The 25,433-nt window shown below is 39.8% G+C and overlaps 1 protein-coding gene across 6 annotated transcripts in view; it reads left to right on the top strand.

The window, feature by feature from the left end:
- The window catches only part of sema6a (sema domain, transmembrane domain (TM), and cytoplasmic domain, (semaphorin) 6A), a 358,331-nt gene that overhangs the window by 29,282 nt on the left and 303,616 nt on the right, over positions 1-25,433 (top strand). For all 6 annotated transcript variants that reach the window (XM_061928359.1, XM_061928357.1, XM_061928358.1 and 3 more), the window contains exon 2: positions 9,352-9,475. The gene's annotated coding sequence lies outside the window, so the exon portion shown is untranslated. The remainder of the gene's footprint in view (positions 1-9,351; positions 9,476-25,433) is intronic.

The raw sequence follows: 25,433 nt of genomic DNA, 5'->3' as shown, positions 1-25,433 counted from the left end.
TGGTAAATGAGCAATCCAAGATAGCACATGATCACACTGGAAGGAATGAGGAAGTGGAACCGTTTGTACAGATGACGTATAAACACCCAATGACCACAGGGCTCCTTAGTCCTTAGCAACTCTATTAACCCAGGAGGCCATCTAAAACCTGGTTTCCCTTTATTTTGAATCTAGAGCAGTGGTTCTTAACCTTGTTGGAGGTACCGAACCCCACCAATTTCATATGCGCATTCACCAAACCCTTCTTTCGTGAAAAATAAAATTATGTTTTTTTTTCAAATTCAAGACAAACTTATGTTTTTGGTAACACTTTAGTATGGGGAACATATTCTAAGTAACAAAGGCTTCATTTAGAGTTTTTTGGACACTAAGGGAACATATTCTAAGTAATAAAGACTTAATTTAGAGTTATTTGGTTAGGGTTAGGGCCAGGGTTATCGGGTTAGGGTTATAATAAGGCCATGCTGAATAAGGCATTAATAAGTACTTAATAATGACTAGTTAAGAGCCAATATGTTACTAATTTGCATGTTAATAAGCAACTAATTAATGGTGAATATGTTCCCCATACTAAAGAGTTACCATGTTTTTGTACTGGTGCACAAAATGAACCGTGCATGAACATCACCTTGTTCAAAGAACAAAACCAACACAGTGCATAAACTCACAACAAATTACACACCTGCAAATCAGTGTGACTTCTCCTGTTGCCGTACCCGTAATACGCCGATAGGGAGAAGTTTGTATTCACACGATGAGTCGGGTGTGTCTTGACCTCCGCCGAACCCCTAAGCCCGACTCACCGAACTCCTAGGGTTCGATCGAACCCAGGTTAAGAATCACCGCTCTAGAGGCTTTAAATTATTAGGCATTATAATACACCAGGATGTCAATCATTTGCGGTTGTAATGGGAGTCAATAGGACCAAATTGGTCTTGTGTGTAAAGAGTGTAGACTGGTGTTGTCCGATACCAATATTTTGATACCGGTACCAAAATTATTTCAATACTTTTCGGTGCTTTTCTAAATAAAGGGAACTACAAAAAATTGCATTATTGGCTTTATTTTAACCAAAAAATCTTAGGGTACATTAAACATATGTTTCTTATTGCAGGTTTTCTTAAATAAAATAGTGAACATACAAGACAACTTGTCTTTTAGTAGTAAGTAAACAAACAAAGGCTCCTAATTTAGTCTGCTGACATACGCAGTAACATTGTGTCATTTTCCATTCTATTATTTTGTCAAAATTATTCAGGTCAAGTGGTAAAAAATGAATTATTCATCTACTTGTTCATTTACTGTCAATATCTGCTTACTTTCTCTTTTAACATGTTCTATCTACACTTTCTGTTAAAATGTAATAATTACTTATTCTTCTGTTGTTTGATACTTTACATTTGTTTTGGATGATACCACAAATTTTAATTCGATACCAAGTAGTTACAGGATCATACATTGGTCATATTCAAAGTCCTCATGTGTCCAGGGACATATTTCCTGAGTTTATAAACATAATATAAATTTTAAAAAAACGAAAGAAGATGTTGTGAGGCCAAAACATATCGACGTAATCATAGTAGTATCGACTTGATACACTCTTGTACTTGGTATCATCAGAATGGTACCTTTCAGAGGCGGTATAGTACCGAAAATGATTTATTAGTATCGTGGTACGATACTAATACCGGTATACTGTACAACCTAAGTGTAGACATATATTCAAATTGCATATTTCTATACACCCTGCAATGGAGGGGTTTGTGCCATTAAAAAATAAAAACACATTATAAGGTGGTTATTAGGTAATTATTGTAACACTGTTTTGATAATATGTTGGGATTGCAGTATGTCAAAACTATGAGGTTATAATGGGAGTCAATGGGACCAAATCGGTCCCGAGGGTTGAGCGTGTAGGCATAATGCAAATCACCTATTTCTAAACACCCTTCAATGGAGGAAATTGTGACATTTAAAAAATAAAGAAATTATCAGGTGGTTATTCGGTGTTTATTGTAAAATTGTTTTGATAATATGTTACGATCGAAGCCTATCAAAAATACGTGTGTATAATGGTAGTTTTTTTCGTTTTCTAGAAACATTTAATAGAGAGGATCATTAAATTTTAAACATTTATAATAATAATAATAATAATAAACATATTGTTGCCAAGTTTCATAAAGTTCACCTTAAAGGGGATCTGCACTTTTTTTTGGAATATTGCCTATTGTTCAGGATCAATGCTGGTGAGATGTGCTCACGGGAACACATCTTGTGCGCACGAGAAACTATCTCGAGCGCTTGAGAAACTTTTGGAACATATTCACCATTAATTAGTTGCTTATCAACATGAAACTTAGTACCATATTGGCTCTTAACTAGTCATTATTAAGTACTTATTAATGCCTTATTCAGCATGGTCTTATTATAACCCTAACCCGCTAACCCTGGCCCTAACCCTCTCCACCTACGAGAAACTATCTCGTGCTCACGAGATACATATCTAAAAAAAATAAATTCCCCCACGTCCCTTTAGGGCAGTGGTTCTTAACCCTGTTGGAGGTACCGAACCCCACCCGTTTCATATGCGCATTCATCGAACCCTTCTTTAGTGAAAAATACAATGTTTTTTTTTTCAAATTCAAGACAAAGTTATATGTTTTTGGTAACACTTTAGTATGGGGAACATATTCTAAATAACAAAGACTTAATTTAGAGTTATTTGGACACTAGAGGAACATATTCTAAGTAATAAATACTTAATTTAGAGTTATTTGGTTAGGGTTAGGGTCAGGGTTAGACGGTTAGGGTTATAATAAGGCCATGCTGAATAAGGCATTAATAAGTACTTAATAATGACTAGTTAAGAGCCAATATTTTACTAATTTGCATGTTAATAAGCAACTAATTAATGGTGAATATGTTCCCCATACTAAAGAGTTACCATGTTTTTTTTACTGGTGCATAAAATGAACCGTGCATGAACATCACCTTGTTCAAACAACAAAACCAACAGTGCATAAACTCACAACAAATTACACACCTGCAAACCAGTCAGCTGTTGCCGTATCCGTAATACGCCGATAGGGAGAAGTTTGTATTTACACGAAGAGTCAGGTATGTTTTGACCTCCGCCGGACCCCTGAGGCCGACTCACCGAACCCCTAGGGTTCGATCGAACCCAGGTTAAGAACCACTGCTTTAGGGGCTCCGTATAAATGGCTGTCAAAGTGTACCAACTTGCCGGAATACCTACTCAGACTTTTTCTGTCCAGGTGGGATGCATGATTTATGATCTACAATAAACTTACAGGGAGCTAGGAAGCGAGAAAGCAACAGACCACTCAATGATGTAAACATAGGGACGCACGCAAGTGATCACGGCGCCGCAATAAATAGTTCGTCTGCGTTAGCGCTTATAATAACAATATCACTAATACTTGGTTAATAATCAAATCACAAAATGTAAATGGAGTAATGTTGGACATTTTTGAATGGTTATTTTATTGGATTTTATGAGCAAAATAGAGGAGCTCCCATTGGCTCCGTTGTAAGGGGACTTTTATGTACCGTATTTTTTGGAGTATAAGTCGCTCCGGAGTATAAGTCGCACCGGACGAAAATGCATAATAAAGAAGGAAAAAAACATATACCGTATTTTTTGGAGTATAAGTCGCACCGGAGTATAAGTCGCACCTGCCGAAAATGCATAATAAAGAAGGAAAAAAACATATATAAATCGCACTGGAGCCCGGCCAAACTATGAAAAAAAATGCGACTTATAGTCCGAAAAATACGGTATAAGTTGCACTGGAGTATAAGTTGCATTCTTTGGGGAAATGTATTTGATAAAACCCAACACCAAGAATAGACATTTGAAAGGCAATTAAAAATAAATAAAGAATAGTGAACAACAGGCTGAATAAGTGTACGTTATATGAGGCATAAATAACCAACTGGTATGTTAACGTAACATATTATGGTAAGAGTCATTCAAATAACTATAACATATAGAACATGCTATACGTTTACCAAACAATCTGTCACTCCTAATCGCTAAATCCCATGAAATCTTATACGTCTAGTCTCTTACGTGAATGAGCTAAATAATATTATTTGATATTTTACGGTAATGTGTTAATCATTGCACATATAAGTCGCTCCTGAGTATAAGTCGCACCCCCAGCCAAACTTTGAAAAAAACTGCGACTTATAGTCCGAAAGATACGGTATATTTAAGATAGAATGCATTATTAAAAAAATCCTTCCGTCGTCATGTCTTTCAGAATGATTGTGAACGATTTCAAAAAAAGTACAGTTCCCCTTTAAAGCTGACCGAGAAGTTAAAATCTATGTTGTTATTAGTCCTTTATTTATTCACTGTACTGTAGTTTCTCATGTTTCCTTTAGCAGCAGGCACGTGGGCTCACATGAGAAGATATTTAAAGACTAGTACTCTGTTTTTAGGATCTCATAGAGATGGCACACTTAACTATAACTCCTTTTTTATGATCCCAATAGTTAATATTTCATTCTGCATGAGGTGTGATGACTGCAGGGTTCCTGCTATTTCCATTCCCACTTCTCAGCCTCTCACTCGGCTGATTGTCTGTGAGAGGCTGCCTACATGGCCTCAATTACCTGCTGACTGCCGTCCTTACCTCCGCCACTCGCACGATACGCCGTGGCTTTCTAGCGCTCTCAATGCCTGTGCCACCCCGGAGGCGGTCAGATAGCTACTCCTTCACCACGGTGATTTCCCGGCCTGTAAGACCGAGCTAATTAATGGAGTAATACAGCCTGAGCTGTGGCTGCGGCATCAATGGAATGCAAGGCGGTGAAAGGGGGGAGAGCACAGGGGAGAAGCCTTTCATAATTGATTGTTATTTGGAATGCCAAATGAGGCACTTTTTAATAAATCACACCGCTCCATTTTGACGTCTACTAACTGAAGTGATCTGATACAGGATTAGGAGAGAAATCAACATATTGGGTGAACATTACCTCCCTGCTTGGCACTCAGCATCAAGGGTTGGAATTGGGGGTTGAATCACCAAAATGATTCCCGAGCGCGGCCACCGCTGCTGCTCACTGCTCCCCTCACCTCCCAGGGGGTGGAACGAGGGGATGGGTCAAATGCAGAGGGTAATTTCACCACACCGAGTGTGTGTGTGACTATCAGTGGTACTTTAACTTGAACATTAACAACACAAATACTGTAATATTATATTTTTTGGATGGCTTCATTGATCATTATTATCTTATCATTAGCATCACAACTCCTCTGTTGTTTACTCACTTGCTAAAAACATTCAAAACACCTTTTTTTTTTATATCATTCTTTTAATATTGTCTTTTATTGCCATCATTATGGCAATAATAGTGTGTTAAGGACCCATAGCATTCAGGTGACCAACATTTCTATAAGCATTTGTTTCTCCTGGAAATTAGTCCAGCTGTCATTTCCCATAAAATTAATTAGTGTTTGAGTAGATAACTAATTGTACTTGGAATGCCCCCTTTCCGTTGCCAGACTCGATATGTCGCTCCTTCTTAGTGTGACGTCATCTACAGAACTTGAGCCCATTTACCCGCATAGACAGTGTGGATGAAGGCATACAAAACTATTATTTTGATCATTTAATTGCATATTTGTGTTGCCCAGGTTTAAAACCGATATGGTTAACAATATGAGCAAAAAAAAAGTATCTCCTCTTCCATAGACACCATAGCCTGTGTTTCCCTCACGCTCTTTCAGTATTTCCTCAAGCATCTTGAAAAAAACATCAGTAGAAGAGGACGCAATATAGAACACTAGCGGCTTGCTTTCTTTTTTTGTTTGTTTCGGAGGGTGCTCCTAACCAACATTAGCTCAGTGGCCTTGTGGTTAGAGTGTCAGCCCTGAGACTGGGAGGTCGTGAGTTCAAACCCCGGCCGAGTCATACCAAAGACCACAAAAATTGGGACCCGTTGCCTCCCTGATTGGCACTCAGCATCAAGGGTTGGAATTGGGGGTTAAATCACCAAGTGATTCCCGAGCGTGGCGCAAGCTGCCGCTCACTGCTCCCCTCACCTCCCGGGGGTGAACATGGGGATGGGTCAAATGCAGAGGACACATTTCACCACACCCAGTGTGTGTGTGACAATCATTGGGACTTTAACTTTGAACTTTAACACATTCGGATTTAGTCTTTTTTTTTTTTTTCATCCAATCTCCGACCAAAGCATACTGCAAATATGAAATTGCCTCCAAGTGACGTCAGTAGGCTGATGCAGGCCCGTTCACATCTTGCAACTAAAAGTGGGCATTCCAAAATGTTCCTAAACTTAAAACAAGCCTAAAATATGTCTATTTTAAGGATACTTTTACCAAAATACATAATTTTTAGGTTCAGAATTCTTAAATAAATGCCTATGTTGTCAGCATTAGATGGGCCTTTTAAGGCTCTGGCTCAAAATTACACCTTTTTTAACAGAACTCCAAAAAACGTCTATATTTCTTTACAAACTGAATAAAAAATGTTTCTCGCGCCGAAAAAGATGACTGGCGTTAATGGATGTCACTTATGGCTGTCTCGTACAAATACACACACCCGTAGTGTGCAGATACACAAATGTGTATCAGAGAAGTGACCCAACCATACCTAACCCCACCTGACCTCTATATTCAATAATAGCTAATATTGAGGCACGTTCGAAGGTTAGCCGCCACGTAGCCGTTGCAAACAGCCCCTTTAACATTAATTGTGTCTTGTAGCAATTGAGGCAACATTAGACTTAGACTTAGTTCCTCTCGTTCCTATTCGAACATTGGGCGATGAGTGCCCTCCATTTTCTCCGGTCTCTGGCGGCTCTTCTTGCTCTGTACCAGCTGACACTCATCTCCCTTAGGTCTTCCTTGGCTGTCTGTCTCCACGTCTTCTTCGGCCTCCCTCTCTTCCTTATTCCCGAGACCCGGGGTGGACCACTCATCTGTGCATCAGTTGGGGACGTCTCCACGCTGCTGACTTGTCTCCACTGAAGATGATCCCCATCTTGCCCCACTATGGACGGGACTCTCACACTATTACCGAGATCCACTCGACGTCCATTGCACCGGTCGCCCAGGGGGCGGGGGGGGGGGGTTCGTCCCCACATCTGCGGTCCCCTCCAAGGTTTCTCATTGTATCACATTGGGTTGAGTTTTTTCTTGCCCTGATGTGGGATCTGAGCCGAGGATATCGCTGTGGCTTGTGCAGCCCTTTGAGACACTTGTGATTTAAGGCTATATAAATAAACTTTGATTGATTGATTGATTGATATTCCACCTTCTGGCATCCAGTCCATTGCCACAATTGCCGGTCTCTCTCTTGGCAGTCGGAGTACGTGCCCCATCATTCTCCTTCTCCTTTCGGAGACAACGTCAGACAGTGCTGCCACACCTGCCCTTCTCCTCACCTCCTTGTTGGAGATGTGATCTCTCCAGGAGATCTTCAGGATGGATCTGAGGCATCGTCGTTGGAAGTTTCCAACATCCAGCTTGTTGGTGATACTGTCTGTCTTCATCCACGTCTCACAGGCGTAGGTTGCTGTTGGTATGACCACTGACATGTAGAGGCGTAGCTTGATGGCCGTTGTGATGGCTTTGGACGAACAGATGTTTCTGAGCCATTGGACCACTCCTGCAGCTTTGCCAATTCTGTTATGGACGTCTTTCTCCACGTCTCCTGTACTTGAGATGTTACTTCCAAGATAGGTGAAGTCGTCAACATACTCTGTCATGTTCGTCTATAGTGAGTGGTGGAAAGTGTCTTGGTCTTTTCTTGGCTTATCCGTAGTCCGACTTTTTCTTCGTGCTCATGGAGATTGTTGATCATCTCTTGGAGGGCACGCTGAGCATAGGCGCCGATCCAGAGGGTGCTTTGGGCCCCGCGCACCCACGGACAATGCAGAGCACCCACGTGGGATTGATGGCAAATTATTTCTCACCACCAAACAAAAACCGCGCATGCTCAGAAAAGTAGCGTCAGATTTACCGCCCGTCCGAGCACCCACTGGCAGAAATGTGGATCGGCGCCTATGACGCTGAGTATGGTCAACCTGAGCCAGGTCACCCATAAAGTCTAGGTCGGTTAATCTGCCCCCTCCCCACTTGATGCCATAGGCATCATTAAGTGTTGTAATTACTAATTAGCTGTAACCAGCAGAGGCGCTGTTAATTCAGTCGCCAGACGTTTTCTGTTTTAAAAATGGCAAACATATAGAAAGTTGAGCTATGGCACAACTCCTCCAAGCAGTATATTATTTCCCCCATTACAACTCACACGTGGAAACAGGAGCTCAGAATAATTAAGCAATTCATCACTGTTTACGACTGCTCAGTGGCCTTGTGGTTAGAGCAGTGGTTCTTAACCTGGGTTCGATCGAACCCTAGGGGTTCGGTGAGTCGGCCTCAGGGGTTCGGCGGAGGTCAAAACACACCCGACTCATCGTGTAAATACAAACTTTTCCTTATCGGCGTATTACGGATACGGCAACAGCTGACTGATTTGCAGGTGTGTAATTTGTTGTGAGTTTATGCACTGTGTTGGTTTTGTTGTTTGAACAAGGTGATGTTCATGCACGGTTCATTTTGTGCACCAGTAAAAAAACATGGTAACACTTTAGTATGGGGAACATATGCACTATTAATTAGTTGCTGTTTAACATGCAAATTAGTAACATATTGGCTCTTAACTAGTCATTATTAAGTACTTATTAATGCCTTATTCGGCATGGCCTTATTATAACCCTAATCCTCTAACCCTGACCCTAACCCTAACCAAATAACTCTAAATTAAGTCTTTATTACTTAGAATATGTTCCCCTAGTGTACAAATAACTCTAAATTAAGTCTTTGTTACTTAGAATATGTTCCACATACTAAAGTGTTACCAAAAACATATAACTTTGTCTTGAATTTGAAAAAAAAAACATTTTATTTTTCACTAAAGAAGGGTTCGGTGAATGCGCATATGAAACTGGTGGGGTTCGGTACCTCCAACAAGGTTAAGAACCACTGGGTTAGAGTGTCCGCCCCGAGATCGGTAGGTCGTGAGTTCAAACCCCGGCCGAGTCATACCAGAGACTGCCTGCTTGGCACTCAGCATCAAGGGTTGGAATTGGGGGTTAAATCACCAAAATGAATCCCGAGCGCGGCCACCGCTGCTGTTCACTGCTCCCCTCACCTCCCAGGGGGTGGAACAAGGGGATGGGTCAAATGCAGAGGGTAATTTCACCACACCTAGTGTGTGTGAGACTATCAATCAAGAAATGTATGAAAGACGTCCATCCTATAGCACAAGGAGTAATTTATTTTTTACTCTTTGGTAGAGTCCGCTTGCATGGAGTGAACCACCGGATCCGGCAGATGAAGCTGTGGTGAAAAAAAAACCATGCATGACTGCAACCTGCAGAGCCACGAGAGGTGTTTATCCGTCCACTGTGGTTGAATGAGGTAAGCACAATATTATGTAGTAAAACACGATGTCGTAAAGCCACAGTAATAAGCACACGGCTAAATTGATGAAATAAACGTTGTTGGGAGAAGCTATCGATTTGAGCGGCTGGGATGTTCGCTGGATTCTCTGGAGCTTTTTTTTTGTATAGACATTAGAAAAGATTCTTGTTCGTGGATGTCGAGATTGCAGTGGATAGTCGCCTTGTATGTTTTTCCACAGATGACCCATGTTGTCCTCTTTAGTAAATACAGAATGGTGTGGCCATGAGAGAGAGGAAAGCAGGAGTACTCTGGCCGGAGTAAATGGAGCTTAACAGAGATGTATCTCCTGACAGCAGGGGCTGAGGGGGGAGGAGGCGCTCACAAGTGAAGAGTCTTTGGTTACCTTTTAAATGATAGCAATCTCACCACTGGACACAGCATCGAGTAGATTGCAGTCATTTTGTGCGAGAACAAATAGCATACTTTATTACCTGGAGGGAGGAGGGGCGTGATGAAACGTTATCCTCCTGCAAGGCCTCTTACGGCGTTGTTTGATGAGCAAATACGCGCGAGCCGTAATAAGCTTTGGACAAGCTGTAATGGCCACAAGACTATTAAATGGTGATGCTAGATGCTATAGTTGCTGCACACACTAACCTACCTGCACGCATGCGGGAATGCGCGCACAGGTGAGCGTGAACGCAATACCATGCAGTGTATTAAGAGTGGAATGACCCAGTTTCATTATTACCTCCATAAAGACAAAATATATTGTTTTTCTGTAAATTAGTGTTGGTGAGAATCTGGATTAAGGCGTGTACTGTACACAAATTGTGCATCAGATGCTTTTACAGTATTACCTAATGGCTAGACAAGACTCTAATCCATTGGTTCTTAAAGGGGAACATTATCACAATTTCAGAACGGTTAAAACCATTAAAAATCAGTTCCCAGTGGCTTATTTTATTTTTTCGAAGTTTTCAAAATTTTACCCATCACGCAGTAGCCCTAAAAAAAGCTTCAAAGTGCCTGATTTTAACCATCGTTATATACACCCGTCCATTTTCCTGTGACGTCACATAGTGATGCCAACACAAACAAACATGGCGGATAGAACAGCAAGGTATAGCGACATTAGCTCGGATTCAGACTCGGATATCAGCGGCTTAAGCAATTCAACAGATTACGCATGTATTGAAACGGATGGTTGTAGTGTGGAGGCAGGTAGCGAAAACGAAATTGAAGAAGAAACTGAAGCTATTGAGCCATATCGGTTTGAACCGTATGCAAGCGAAACCGACGAAAACGACACGACAGCCAGCGACACGGGAGAAAGCGAGGACAAATTCGGCGATCGCCTTCTAACCAACGAAAAACCGCGAGTAATGAATAAAGTTTTCATCAATTAATATATTCTGTAGACATACCCTCATTCGCTCTCTTTTCCTGAAAGCTGATCCGTCCAGTTTTGGAGTTGATGTCAGCAGGCCAGGGAAGCTAGGGTTGATATTCTTCTCTTGATCATCTTCGATGGTATAAGGGATCCAGGGGGGTTTAGCTCGCTCGTCTGCGGGAACAAACTGCCGCCATTGCTTGCCGTGCTACCGAGGACCTTTGTCCCTGAATAGCTCCCACACTGCGGCAGATTCAATGGGGGTCTGGCGGCAGATTTCTTTGACTTTATCGTTGGAAATGCATCTGCTTTGAGTGTCGCAGGATATCCACACATTCTTGCCATCTCTGTCGTGGCATAGCTTTCGTCGGTAAAGTGTGCGGAACAAACGACTGACCATTTCGTCGGCTTTCCCCACACCCTCGTATTTTGAACAAATTTCGTCCAATTTCTTGCCACTTTTGCATCTTTGGGCCACTGGTGCAACTTGAATCCGTCCCTGTTCGTGTTGTAACACCCTCCGACAACACACCGACGAGGCATGATGTCTCCAAGGTACGGAAAACAGTCGAAAAAACGGAAAATAACAGCGCTGATTTGACTCGGTGTTTGTAATGTGTTTGAGAAAATGGCGGATTGCTTCCCGATGTGACGTCACAACGTGACGTCATCGAATAATAGAAAGGCGTTTAATTCGCCAAAATTCACCCATTTAGAGTTCGGAAATCGGTTAAAAAAATATATTCTTTATAGTCTTTTTTCTGCAACATCAAGGTATATATTGACGCTTACATAGGTCTGGTAATAATGTTCCCCTTTAACCTTGTTGAAGGTACCGAACCCCATTAGTTTCATATGCACATTCACCGAACCGTTCTTTAGTGAAAAATAAAATGTTGTTTATTTTCAAATTCAAGACAAAGTTATATGTTTTTGGTAACACTTTAGTATGGGGAACATATTCTAAGTAACAAAGACTTAATTTAGAGTTATTTGGTTAGGGTTAGTGTTAGTGTTTGAAAATTTAAAATAGGTATTAAAACAGCGAGTAGAAAACTACTCGGAAGTGACCCGCAACAACAACAGCACAGAAGAGGAAGAAGAACAACGTTTGCCTGCTTGATTGAGAACCAATAAAATGTGTCACTTTACATGTCTCTGGACATTAACAAATTGGAGGGAACTCTTGACCGCGACAAAATTGTTTTGACGACACTGACACCGCTCTTTGTATTTTTATTTTTCTGTTGTTCCTGGTAAGGGTACTGAAAAGAGACACTGCGCATGTGCAATCTGGTCCGTGCACCTCCCGTTCGTTCGATTTTGAATTCTCAAATGCAAATCCAAAAACTAATTTTGGGCCATTTTTTTCTATTTTTATTTCTGAAACAAAAGTTGGACAACTATTTAATGACACTTTTTTAAAAACGATAATAGGACTCCTGCTGAAAAAAGGTGTTATCGTTTAGCTAAAAAACATGCTAAACGCTTAGGAAAAGCTAAAATACTACTTCTGGGTCAAAATGTCATCACTCAGAGAAACACGCATTTTTGCATTTTGGATAATCATGAATTGGATTTTTGTGTTTATCTGGAAAAAAGGAAAACAGCACAAAATCTAATTTTATGGCAATATTTTAATGAAAATCAGCCCTTTTATGTTTGTTTTCAAATCTGCCATATAAATAAATGATAAATGATAAATGGGTTGTACTTGTATAGCGCTTTTCTACCTTCAAGGTACTCAAAGCGCTTTGACACTACTTCCACATTTACCCATTCACACACACATTCACACACTGATGGAGGGAGCTGCCATGCAAGGCGCTAACCAGCACCCATCAGGAGCAAGGGTGAAGTGTCTTGCTCAGGACACAACGGACATGACAAGGTTGGTACTAGGTGGGGATTGAACCAGGGACCCTCGGGTCGCGCACGGCCATTCTTCCACTGCGCCACGCCGTCCCATATACAGTAAAAATCGAAAAACGCCCCTAACTTTGTTTTTTGATTTGCGTTTCAGAATTGGAAATAGAATGAACGGAAAGTACATGGACCCAATCTACCCATGTGTCCAAACAAATTGAACGGGGAATAGAGAAAATAATTTTCCACTCGTTGTTTAAATTCCCATTTTCGATTTTCAAACACATTAATAAATTCAGATAACAGATAATGGATGAAAATCCGTTTTTTTTTCATTATTATCAAAGCAAAAAACCAGGCAAAGTTTATCTTTATGTGAAATAATGTTTCTATTCCAAACAAAAAACGGATTGCGGCGACGTCCACAGACCCTATTCTATAGGGTTGAGTTACACTCTGAGTCCACTTTTCTGTTTTTTGACAGACATTTGGAGCACTGAGGGTTCAAACGCACAATGTGTTCAAAGCAGAGGACGTAATACAGCAGGTTTTACCTTTCATTAATGTCAAGGGGGAATGTACCTCTTGCTTGGCATACTTGCTTGGGCCCGCTGTAAACCGTTTGCTTGCTGAACAGAATTGCTATTGCAACATCCAGTGGATTTATTTAGAACAGCACTTTTTGTCATGAAAAATCGCAATAATTTTTATACTGAGCAAACTCATCTCGTGTTTGACACCCCTGCTCTAGTGTGAATTGTTCAACATCAAACCCCCTTTCAATAGTTGTTCTGCATTAAATAGAAGCTTAAGGTGTTGACTTGTATCTCTTTCATTTTACAAGTCATTGTAACATAAACTATCAAAGACACTCTTTGACACGTTGCGACAACCATTTGTGGGATGGTGTTGGTTGTCACAATGTTATTTTAATAGGAAATATCTTTAAAGAAATACATAAAAAAACAGAACTTCATCTAGAGCAGTGGTTCTTAACCTTCTTGGAGGTACCGAATCCCACCAGTTTCATATGCGCATTCACCAAACCCTTCTTTAGTGAAAAATAAAATGTTTTTTTTTTTCAAATTCAAGACAAAGTTATATGTTTTTGGTAACACTTTAGTATGGGGAACATATTCTAAGTAACAAAGACTTAATTTAGAGTTATTTGGACACTAGGGGAACATATTCTAAGTAATAAAGACTTAATTTAGAGTTATTTGGTTAGGGTCAGGGTTAGGGGGTTAGGCTTGTAATAAGGCCACACCGAATAAGGCATTAATAAGTACTTAATAATGACTAGTTAAGAGCCAATATGTTACTAATTTGCATGTTAATAAGCAACTAATTAATGGTGAATATGTTCCCCATACTAAAGTGTTACCATGTTTTTTTTACTGGTGCATAGAATGAACCGTGCATGAACATCACCTTGTTTAAACAACAAAACCAACACAGTGCATAAACTCACAACAAATTACACACCTGCAAATCAGTCAGCTGTTGCCGTATCCGTAATACGCCGATAGGGAGAAGTTTGTATTTACACGATGAGTCGGGTGTGTTTTGACCTCCGCCGAACCCCTGAGGCCGAATCACCGAACCCCTAGGTTTCGATCGAACCCAGGTTAAGAACCACTGATCTAGAAGTTAAGTTGTATTATTTTACATAACATAATGCATCTGTGTTGTTTTGTCATATCACAGTTATTGTGACCAAAATAATTACAATTAGCATTATTATCAGTGTATAGTTGAATATACTCAAAGAAGTACTTATACACATTCTAAAAATATTTAATAATATATTTTTTTTTGGCAGAAGAAAGATATGTTTTTTACTTCTTACGAGCCATACTATTGTTATTTGAGTGTTTAAATATTTTTTTATTTTCGTATGACTTTGTAAATGTTTAAGAGAATAAGAAAAATAAGTTTAAGGTGTTGAAAAGGTTATAACTATATTATTAGTTACTTGTTTTTACTGTTAGCCAACCAACTTCTGGTGCAATAACATGCTGGAATTGTATTAAGTAGGTCACTTACAAACTGTGTGTTTTTGTCATCATAAAATTAGGCAATTAATTGTGTCTTAATTTAGACTACATTCGTATATTTCTTGGTGATGATATGTAACATTTCATTCATAAATGAAATGGTTTTCGGTTTTATAAAAAAGCGGGAGATGCCCTAGGGGATACTTTGAGGTCATTCATCACTTCTAAATTGGTCGTCCTTAATGACATATAATTACATGCCGATGGAATCAAAGGCATGTGCAACTGCTTCCAGTCTGATGGCGTCATCTGCAATGTAATCAAGTTCATGGTGAAGTTACACAGGAGAGAACACACAGAAGATAATACAAATAATAACAGAAGAAATGAACCAATTAAAAAGATGGTTTGACAAAAACAGACTATCTTTGAATCTCAGTAAAACTAAAATAATGCTATTTGATAACAGTAGAAGAGAGTCAAACTCAAATACAGATAGACGGAGTAGATATTGAAAGGGTAAAAGAAAACACATTTTTGGGTGTAATAATAGATGATAAAATGAATTGGAAATGTCATGTAAAAAATATACAACATAAAAAAGCAAGAAACACATCAATAATGAATAAAGCAAAACATGTTCTAGACCAAAAATCAATTCATATCTTTACTGCTCGCTAGTGTTACCGTGTCTGAGTTATTGTGTAGAAATATGGGGAAACAAATACAAATGTGCGCTTCATTCACTAACAGTGTTACAAAAAAGATCAATTAGAATAATACATAATGTTGCATATAGAGAACATACAAACCCTTTATTTATTAAATCACAATTATTGAAATTCAAGGATTTGGTGCATTTTCAAACAGCTAAAAGGATTTACAAAGCAAACTATAACCTGCTACCCAAGAATGTACAACACTTTTTCTCAACAAAAGAGGAGAAATATAACCTTAGAGGAAAATCTAATTTAAAACATTTGTATGCTCGTACAACACTTAAAACCTTTAGCATATCAGTATGTGGAATTAAATTATGGAATGTATTAAGCAAAGAAATCAAGCAAAGCACCAATATGATTCAGTTTAATAGAGTGTTCAAACTACAAGTGTTCACAAAGTACACAGAACAAGAATTATGACGAACATCTTGAACCCTTTTTTTTTTTTTTTTCTATTGAGACAAAGATTATTTATGTGCTTAATATTTGTATGCTTACTATGGTATATTATTTATTTATTATTTATTTGTTCACTGTTCTGTTACAGAGAACAAGGCAATTGGATAACATTGCTATGATATGAAAAGGGGGTAGGATTAAATAAGCTCTGCTTCTTCCTACTCCTTTTCGGACGTGCTGTAATGAAACAACTGGCAATATGTGATGCATTACATTGTATCGTACGCATGTTCGAAATAAACTGAAACTGAATTGTTCTAGAAGCAGTACCACAATGTCTGCTAAAATATCTGCTCTTCTATATGATTCCCCCAATGACAATGTGTTTGTCTGCAACATCTCAGTGCATGTCCGCATCCTCCCTCTTGTTTTGCGAAGTGATGACGGGCATGGCCGAGTGTCTCGGTAAATGTTAGACCCCAGAATGTACGCACGGCTTCCATCTGGGTTAAAGTGAACATTACATGGAACATTGCTTGTGTTGCTGATGTGATTGTGTTCCTCCACCCTGCAGGCTGCCACAGAGAGCCATTCAACAGAGAGCCCCCTCCCCCCAAACTGATGTGATATATAGATAAAAACTAAACTTGCGCGGGTGGCCCTCACTGAATCATATGATATTTACTTCCCCCACCCTCCATCTGTGTGTCAGCCGATAAGGCAACCCGGTGCAGAGCCTCCATAAGCCCTCAAGGTTAGCAGAGGAAACGATCGAATTATGAGCGTGCTCCCCTACCAGCCGGAAGGCCATATTTGTCGTCTCCAGTATTACTTATAGGGTCTCGTTCACAAAATAGACAAGACACATTTCTTCGTGCTCTAAACTTAGGTGGCTACTTTTCCCATGGACAAGGATTGTGTAATAAGGGAGCACAGTACACAATTTATAAAGCTCACTTTATCACGACCTTACATTTAGAACCTATGAGGGTGATTATTATGGGTGCAGTTACACAACTCTGCACCATTTTACCATCACTTTATAAAACTGTATTGCTGCAACTTTATTGACTTTGTGGCCCATTTTGAGTCATTCTTGTTCATGGCTACCAGGCGGAGATTGCCATTTGTTTATTTATACTGTGCAATATCCGCTGTCATTAGGATGCCGACTGCAAGGACGTTCATGTATTCCCATTTACAAAAACCCAAAACCAGTGAAGTTGGCACGTTGTGTTATTGGTAAATAAAAACAGAATACAATGATTTGCAAATCCTTTTCAATTCATATTCAATTGAATAGACTGTGCAAGATATTTAATATTCGAACTGAGAAACTTTTCTTTTTTTTTTTTTTTGCAAATAATCATTAACTTAGAATTTAAAGGCAGCAACACATTGCAATGAAGTTGTCAAAGGGGCATTTTTACCACTGTGTTACATGGCCTTTCCTTTTAACAACACTCAGTAAATGTTTGGGAACTGAGGAGACCAATTTTTGAAGCTTTTCAAGTGGAATTCTTTCCCATTATTGCTTGATGTGCAGCTTAAGTTGTTCAACATTCCGGGTTCTCCGTTGTGGTATTTTACGCTTCATAATGCGCCACATGGTCAACACGGTGGAAGAGGGGTTATTGCGTCTGCCTCACAATACGAAGGTCCTGGGTTCGATCCTGTGCTTTCTTTCTGTGTGGAGTTTGCATGTTCTCCCCGTGACTGCGTGGGTTCCCTCCGGGTACTCCAGCTTCCTCCCACCTCCAAAAACATGCACCTGGGGATAGGTTGATTGGCAACACTAAATTGGCTCTAGTGTGTGAATGTGAGTGTGAATGTTGTCTGTCTATGTGTGTTGGCCCTGTGATGAGGTGGCGACTTGTCCAGGGTGTACCCCGCCTTCTGCCCGATTGTAGCTGAGATAGGCTCCGGCACCCCCCGCGACCCCGAAAGGAATAAGCGGTAGAAAATGGTTGGATGTATACGCCACACATTTTCAACGGGAGACATGTCTGGACTACAGGCAGGCCAGTCTAGTACCTGCACTCTTTTACTACAAAGGGGTCAAGGAAGCGAGGAAACACCTCGCCAGTTGATCATGTCGAAAATGTACACAGGCTTGTGACGACGGCTATAAATAGTTGGTCTGCGTCAGCGCTTATAATAACAATATCACTACCACTTGGTTGATATTCAAATCACGAAATGTAAATGCACTATTGTTGGCGGTTTTTGAATGGTTATTTATTGGAATTTATGGGCGAAATAGAGGACCTTCCATAGGCTCCGCTGTAAACGGACATTTATTTACGCTTGTTTACAAGTTAGAATGCATTAAAAAACAAAATCCATGTCTTTCATAATGATTGTGAACGATAGGCAAAATTCCAAAAAAAGTCCAGTACCCCTTTAATAACTAGCCAGAGAAGTGAACTAATTAATTAAATGAGTCAACTATAGAACCTGTGTGTTAACCAGCATAGTGTGGTTTGTATTTAATTTTTTGGGGATTTTAACTTTGCTTTTTATGCAAGAGGGAAGTGATAACTAATAACGGGTGGGAGGCTTGATTGCCAAACTAATATGACTCAACTGCTATGTGCTTGTGAGGGAGTCAAGATACTGTGGGCTTTGCTTTGTGGATTATTTTGAGTCTTTTTGTATATTTCTACTACGGAAGTTGGCGGGTAGCAAAAAAAAAAAAATTGGATCATGATAGTTTGCCAGCAGCAATTCATCCTCTTTAGGTAGGAAAAGTTGTCCAAAGACTCTTCCCTGAACTGCTAGATCTAGGTCCGTTTTGTGCTTTGTGGGAGGGGCATTAGTGGCGTTCATGATGTGGATTTCACTAAGTTGCGCATGTCTTCGAGTTTGTGGATGATTTTGAGTTCTTCTCTACCATGCAAGTTGGTGGTTATGATTAATAACTGCCAGGGGGGAGCGATTGCATTAGTGATGTGACTTGACTACGTTGTACATGTGCCTGTGCGTTAGCTTTCATTTATTGGGCGATTTTGAGTCTTTCTGTTTATTTTTTATTTTGAAAGGTGGGGGTTATGATCAGCAACTAGCTAAAGGGTCATGAAACACATTAATCAGAGCACTCAAACTTGTCAAATGAATCAGGTCGTAGGTTTTAAGTGTACCCAAGCATTGCACGGATCATAAAAATAACTCTAAAATTCAACCCAACACTGGCAACTCATAAATTGGGTTATTTTGATAACCCAACACTGGCAACTCATAAATTGGGTTATTTTGATGACCCAATTTATGAGTTGCCAGTGTTGGGTTACATTTTGGAGTTATTTTTATGAATACCAATCAATTTTTTGGGTTATAAGGGTATTATTTTAACTAAATTTCTGGGTTTTCAAAATTATGAACCATTTTTGGGTTGTTTTTCAACAATTAACGCATTTTTTATTAAAAAGTTACTTTCTTCTTGAAGGGAATTTTATTATGGATTAATCTCATTAACATTATTTACAATCACCCAACATTGAGTTAGGACAACCTCAACTTTTGGGTTAAACAATTCAACCCAATAGTTTGGTGGGGAATAACGCAACATTAAGTTATCATAACTCAACTTTTTGGTTAAATAATTCAACGCAAAAGTTGGGTTGACAAAATCAACCCAAAATGTTGAGTTAAAATAACTCAAATAAGGGGTTGGTCCTTTTCTGAACCAGCAGTTGGGTTAATATCGGGTTATTTTTTAACCCAACATTTTTTAGTATGTGCGTGCGCCCTAAGGCCCCCGTTTACACAAGGTTTACACAAGGTTATCCAGGGTAAATCCCACCTAACCTTATCCTTGTCCACACACATACACAATGGTCGTTTAAGACCCCCTCCCCCCTCGTCAGCCGGCGCAACTCGACCTAGAACGCATGCGTGGAAAATGCGCACGTCATAGTCACCTCCAGTGTTGCTTTGTGTGCAAGTTCTTAAATGTAACGTATCTGAACAATATCCAGTGTTGTGGTATTTCAATTAACTGGAATCCAGTGTGCTGTGGGGCCCTATTGTAGTGAATCACACCTGAGCCATCATAAATTAATCAAATCTTTATTAGACACGTAAACAATGTGATAACGAACATTTTACAACAATCAATCTAAGGATCTAGATATCTGGTCAGGACACTCCTCACTCGTTTGCCTTAAACCTTCATTGTCCATTAGTTTTTGGTGACTTTATATACTCTGGACCTAGACGTTGGGTCCACGACATACATGGCGGACAATAACTGATACAGTCTGCTTTGCCAGTCCAAATGCATTCGCCGTTTTCCGTAGTCTTCCCTCGACGGCTAGGTAATACAAAGCACATGCTGCCTTTTTTATCACATCCACGGGAGCTTGCATTCTCGTTGTCTCTCCTTCGAAAAATGGACAAAGTTTTTCGGTAAGTAGAATCACAGCTGACCTGGACATTGGAAAGCTCTCTTGCCGTCTGAGAAGTGTTGTATCCGAAATAGCTGCAATCGCTTTCTCTTAAGGTATTCATGTGTGATTTCCACAAGCGTCTGTACAGACGAAAGGAGAAACACGGGCATGTCTGGATGACTCGCCTTCATATTTCCAGTGGTTAGCTCCGAGTTACGAAACCGCTTTATTATGAAGCTGGCTGTGGCGCGTTCTTTCTGACGTCACTTCCTCTCTGAACTCTGTTTGTAAACGATCAATGAGTCCATACAAAGCTAAGAGCCGGAGATTCAAGAAATACACGGCGCACTTACCCGTGTAAAAATTTGTCCGAGGAGGGGGACCTTAAACGCTTGCTTAGTGTGGCTGAAACGGGGCTTAGGCTAAATAATTATTTGTTTAAGGAGTTAAACGACTTATTGTAGACATAGCCTCGGTGAAGTACTATCCATTTGCTTACCTCTCCAAAACTCGGTATGCTAACCGCGTGCGTGTGTTCACTTTTGGCCTTCCTGCTGTGAACGTGTGTGTTCTTAGGTGAGCGAGCCCCCCCACCTTGCGAGGTAAATATTGCAGCGTTGGGAGCACGGGGGCTAATCCCAGCATGGCCGGAGCAGAGAGGTGCAGCAGGATCAGGAGTGCACACACAGACCTCTCTTTATACCGCCTGTGAATACCATTTCCACGAAAGACTCTGTCAAGGTGCTTGATTGTGCACGCAGGAAGTGAGTTGTTCATATGGTAATAGGTCGCCGGAGGGGGCTCCAGTTGGTTTTAGCAAACGTCGCTCACTGAGCAGGAGCGGATGGAATGTGACAGATGACATCGCTGCGTTAGTTACTGTAGTTTAATAGGGAAGGGAGGGAAAGCGAGGGTTTCATCCTAGCAGAATGCAGTGAATTCCTCTGAAGTTGTTAATGAGCCGGCATGTCCAAAATGATCAGCATTCTCATTTATTTTTATTTACACTTCCATTCGTGGTTTGGCTATTTACTGCTGGCTTTGCTTTCTTTCTTTTTTTTCTTTGCTTTTTTTCCCCTCAATTTTCTGGGTCACGGAGAAGCTGAAGCTTGTCTTTCCTCATTAAGCCACATGAATGCAACAATCGTACAGTGAGTGAGAAACTGTACAACTGTAAAAAAAAGCTCGGCCTCATCCCCAGCCACAACATTAGGTACATCTATACAATGCAAACAACAAAGGTGCTAGTAATCAGTTTGGATGACTTCGTTTTGAGAACATACTGTAACCCAAAATGTTGAAAGAGCCATATTGGACCAAAAATGCAAAACACAAATCTGTCTGGAGCCGCAAAAAATCAAAAGTCTTATATAAGTCCTACAATGTGTCAATACGTGGATCTTGGGGTTTGTTTTCCCGGAATGCAAAGGAAAGTTGGCGCGGGCAAGGCGTGAATGTAAGTACATATTTATTTTTACACTAACAAAAAGAACCAAAGGCGCGCACAAGGCGGAAGTACAAAAATTTGGTTAATGAAAACAAAAGACTAGCACAAAGACAATTAAATATGAACACGAAACAAAAACACTTACTGTGGCATGGCATGAAGCATGAACTATAATAAACAGGAATCTCAGGGGTAGCAGAGATAGTGTGGATGTGAAGTGAATTATATTTATATAGCGCTTTTCTCTAGTGACTCAAAGCGCTTTACATAGTGAAAACCCAATATCTAAGTTACATTTAAAGCAGTGTGGGTGGCACTGGGAGCAGGTGGGTAAAGTGTCTTGCCCAAGGACACAACGGCAGTGACTAGGATGGCGGAAGCGGGGATCGAACCTGGAACCCTCAAGTTGCTGGCACGGCCACTCTACCAACTGAGCTATACCGCATGCATGGATAGGATAATGTCACCAGGACGATCAGCAGAAAAAGACAGTCTTAAATAGCAGTGACATGATTAGTGACAGGTGTGCGAGTGCAAAGCGTGAGACAGGTGCGTGACATGACAGGTGAAAACTAATGGGTTGCTATGGTGACAAAACAAACAAGAGTGCACAAAGTGTCCAAAAACAAAACCGAACATGACTAAAACAAAAACATGATCAACAGACATGACACAATGAAGGCAACACATGACGTAAGTGTCTATATTAGCCATAATAGCCTACTATCAAAATGTATTTAAAAGTCATATATAAGTGTTGTAATGAAGACAAGACATGATGTAAGTGTCTATATTAGCTTTAATAGCCTACTATCAAAATGACTTTCAAAGTCTTATGTAAGTGTTATAATGAAGACAACACATGATGTAAGTGTCTATATTAGCTATATTAGCTTACTATCAAAATGACTCGCAGGCTGAAGCAAATCTTCGTTGACAGAAATGTTGAAATTTTGTATTTATTCCACACATTTTTACAACATTGGAAAACATAAGTTAAACTTCTCAGAGGGTGAGATGACTCCTGGAAATGACTGGCTTTTAATGGCCGAAGGTGTGTGTCCAAGTTAAAGGAAACGACAGGCTGTCTTCTTCTAATACATTTATTACAATCTTTGGCAAGCTAGGTAATGTTTGCTGTGGTCTGGAACAACATGGCACACAAACAACTATCTGAAATGCAGCCAATATTACATAAATGGGTTATACTTGTATAGCGCTTTTCTACCTTCAAGGTACTCAAAGCGCTTTGACAGTATTTCCACATTCACCCATTCACACACACATTCACACACTGATGGCGGGAGCTGCCATGCAAGGCGCTAACCAGCAGCCATCAGGAGCAAGGGGTGAAGTGTCTTGCCCAAGGACACAACGGACGTGACTAGGATGGTAGAAGGTGGGGATTGAACCCCAGTAACATACAGATAATGTGTCATGAGACATGCAAATATAAATTATATACAAAGAGGATAAAAGTAAAGGATATTAAATGAGCTCAAATATAGCTACAAATGAGGCATAATGATGTAATATGTACATACAGCTAGCCTAAATAGCATGTTAGCATTGATTAGCTTCCAGTCATGCACTGACCAAATATGCCTGATTAGCACTCCACACAAGTCAATAACATCAACAAAGCGCACCTTTGTGCATTCACGCACAGCATAAAACGTTTGGTGGACAGAATGAGACAAAGAAGGAGTGGAAGAGTTTACGTGTAAACAAACTGTTGCGTCACAGTCCACACTAGGTTTGGTTGTTATCATCAGTCATCAACAATTGAGAACAGATAAATGGATATTGAAACAGTGTAGGTCTGACTTGGTAGGATATGTATAGCAAGTAGTGGACATAGAGAGAGAGAGAGAGATCAGAAGGCATAAGAAAAAGTATCTACATTTGATTGTTTGAGGGTAGTATCAGTATATGATCAATACTAGGGTGATGACAACAAAGTCACGGACCACAGATGGCCCCTGTACCGCACTTTGGGCAACCCAGTGTAGAAGCTAACTGTTAATGGCCACTATAGTCTTAGTACCGTAGTGTATTTGTTCATCCTATGGTCACATATGGGACGCGGGTTGTCTTACGTCAGCACCGGAAGTCTAAAATACGCTGTTCAGCTGGCGTTTTTTTTGGGGGATGAATAGGGAAGTCCTTCTTTCGCTGCCGTCTTGTTTTATCATATATTGCTGCCTTTTCACCTGTCAATGTTTACTTTTGTATGCACATTAAATCAACAAAAAATCCTGACTTTGGAGCAATGTTCACAGACTCTAGTATTTGGCTCTCTATTAGATGCAATGGTTTTCCATGATTTCGGTCCTAACTTGTTCACCGGTCCTCATATGGAAGGTACTTTTTAGGGATGTCCAATAATGGCTTTTTGCCGATATCCGATATTCCGATATTGTCCAACTCTTTAACTACCGATACTGATATCAACCAATACCGATATCAACCGATACCGATATATACAGTCGTGGAATTAACACATTATTATGCCTAATTTGGACAACCAGGTATGGTGAACATAAGGTCCTGTTTAAAAAACTTAATAAAATAAGATAAATAAATTAAAAACATGTTCTTGAATAAAAAAATAAAGTAAAACAAATAAAAACAGTTACATAGAAACTAGTAATTAATGAAAATTAGTCAAATTAACTGTTAAAGGTTATGCATTTTTTTTTGCACACATTCATTGGTGTTGACATAATCGTACATATTCAAGGCAAAAAAAAAAAAAAAGAGGATGTTTTTATGTGTTCCATCCTCCATGTTTGATACTGTAGTACTTCTTTAATAGAACACATTGTAGGCTGGCAAGGGTATTTACTTTCAAACTCGCTATTTTCCCAGCTTTGCTTGTTTTTGTATCGCGTTAAGTAAACATGTGTCTGCGGCGGACTGAAAAAAAAAGTGCATTGGACTCATAACCTTTATTAAAAAGGATGTTTGCAACCTTCATGCGACTTTCCAAAGTGTTGTAAGTAGGGATGTCCGATAATGGCTTTTTGCCGATATCCGATATTCCGATATTGTCCAACTCTTTAATTACCGATACCGATATCAACCGATATATACAGTCGTGGAATTAACACATTCTTATGCCTAATTTGGACAACCAGGTATGGTGAAGATAAGGTCCTTTTTATAAAATAAGATAAACAAATTAAAAACATTTTCTTGAATAAAAAAGAAAGTAAAACAATATAAAAACAGTTACATAGAAACTAGTAATGAATGAAAATGAGTAAAATTAACTGTTAAAGGTTAGTACTATTAGTGGAGCAGCAGCACGCACAATCATGTGTGCTTATGGACTGTATCCCTTGCAGACTGTATTGATATATATTGATATATAATGTAGGAACCAGAATATTAACAGAAAGAAACAACCCTTTTGTGTGAATGAGTGTAAATGGGGGAGGGAGTTTTTTTTGGGTTGGTGCACTAATTGCAAGTGTATCTTGTGTTTTTTATGTTGATTTAATAAAAAAACAAAAAACAAAACGATGCCGACAATAAAAAAAACGATACCGATAATTTCCGATATTACATTTTAAAGCATTTATCTATATTATCGGACATCCCTAGTACTTTTCCTTGTTGATGTCTCAAAAAGGGTAGACATACAAGAACCCGTGCGCACACACACACACACACACACACACACACACACACACACACACACACACACACACACACACACACACACACTAAGTGATGTGTGGATTGTTGTACCACCT

Source organism: Nerophis lumbriciformis, linkage group LG33 (genome assembly GCF_033978685.3).
Source record: "Nerophis lumbriciformis linkage group LG33, RoL_Nlum_v2.1, whole genome shotgun sequence".
In the NCBI taxonomy this organism is placed as follows: domain Eukaryota; kingdom Metazoa; phylum Chordata; class Actinopteri; order Syngnathiformes; family Syngnathidae; genus Nerophis; species Nerophis lumbriciformis.
Note: the sequence above shows the minus strand (reverse complement) of the source record. Positions and strands in the feature narration are given on the sequence as shown.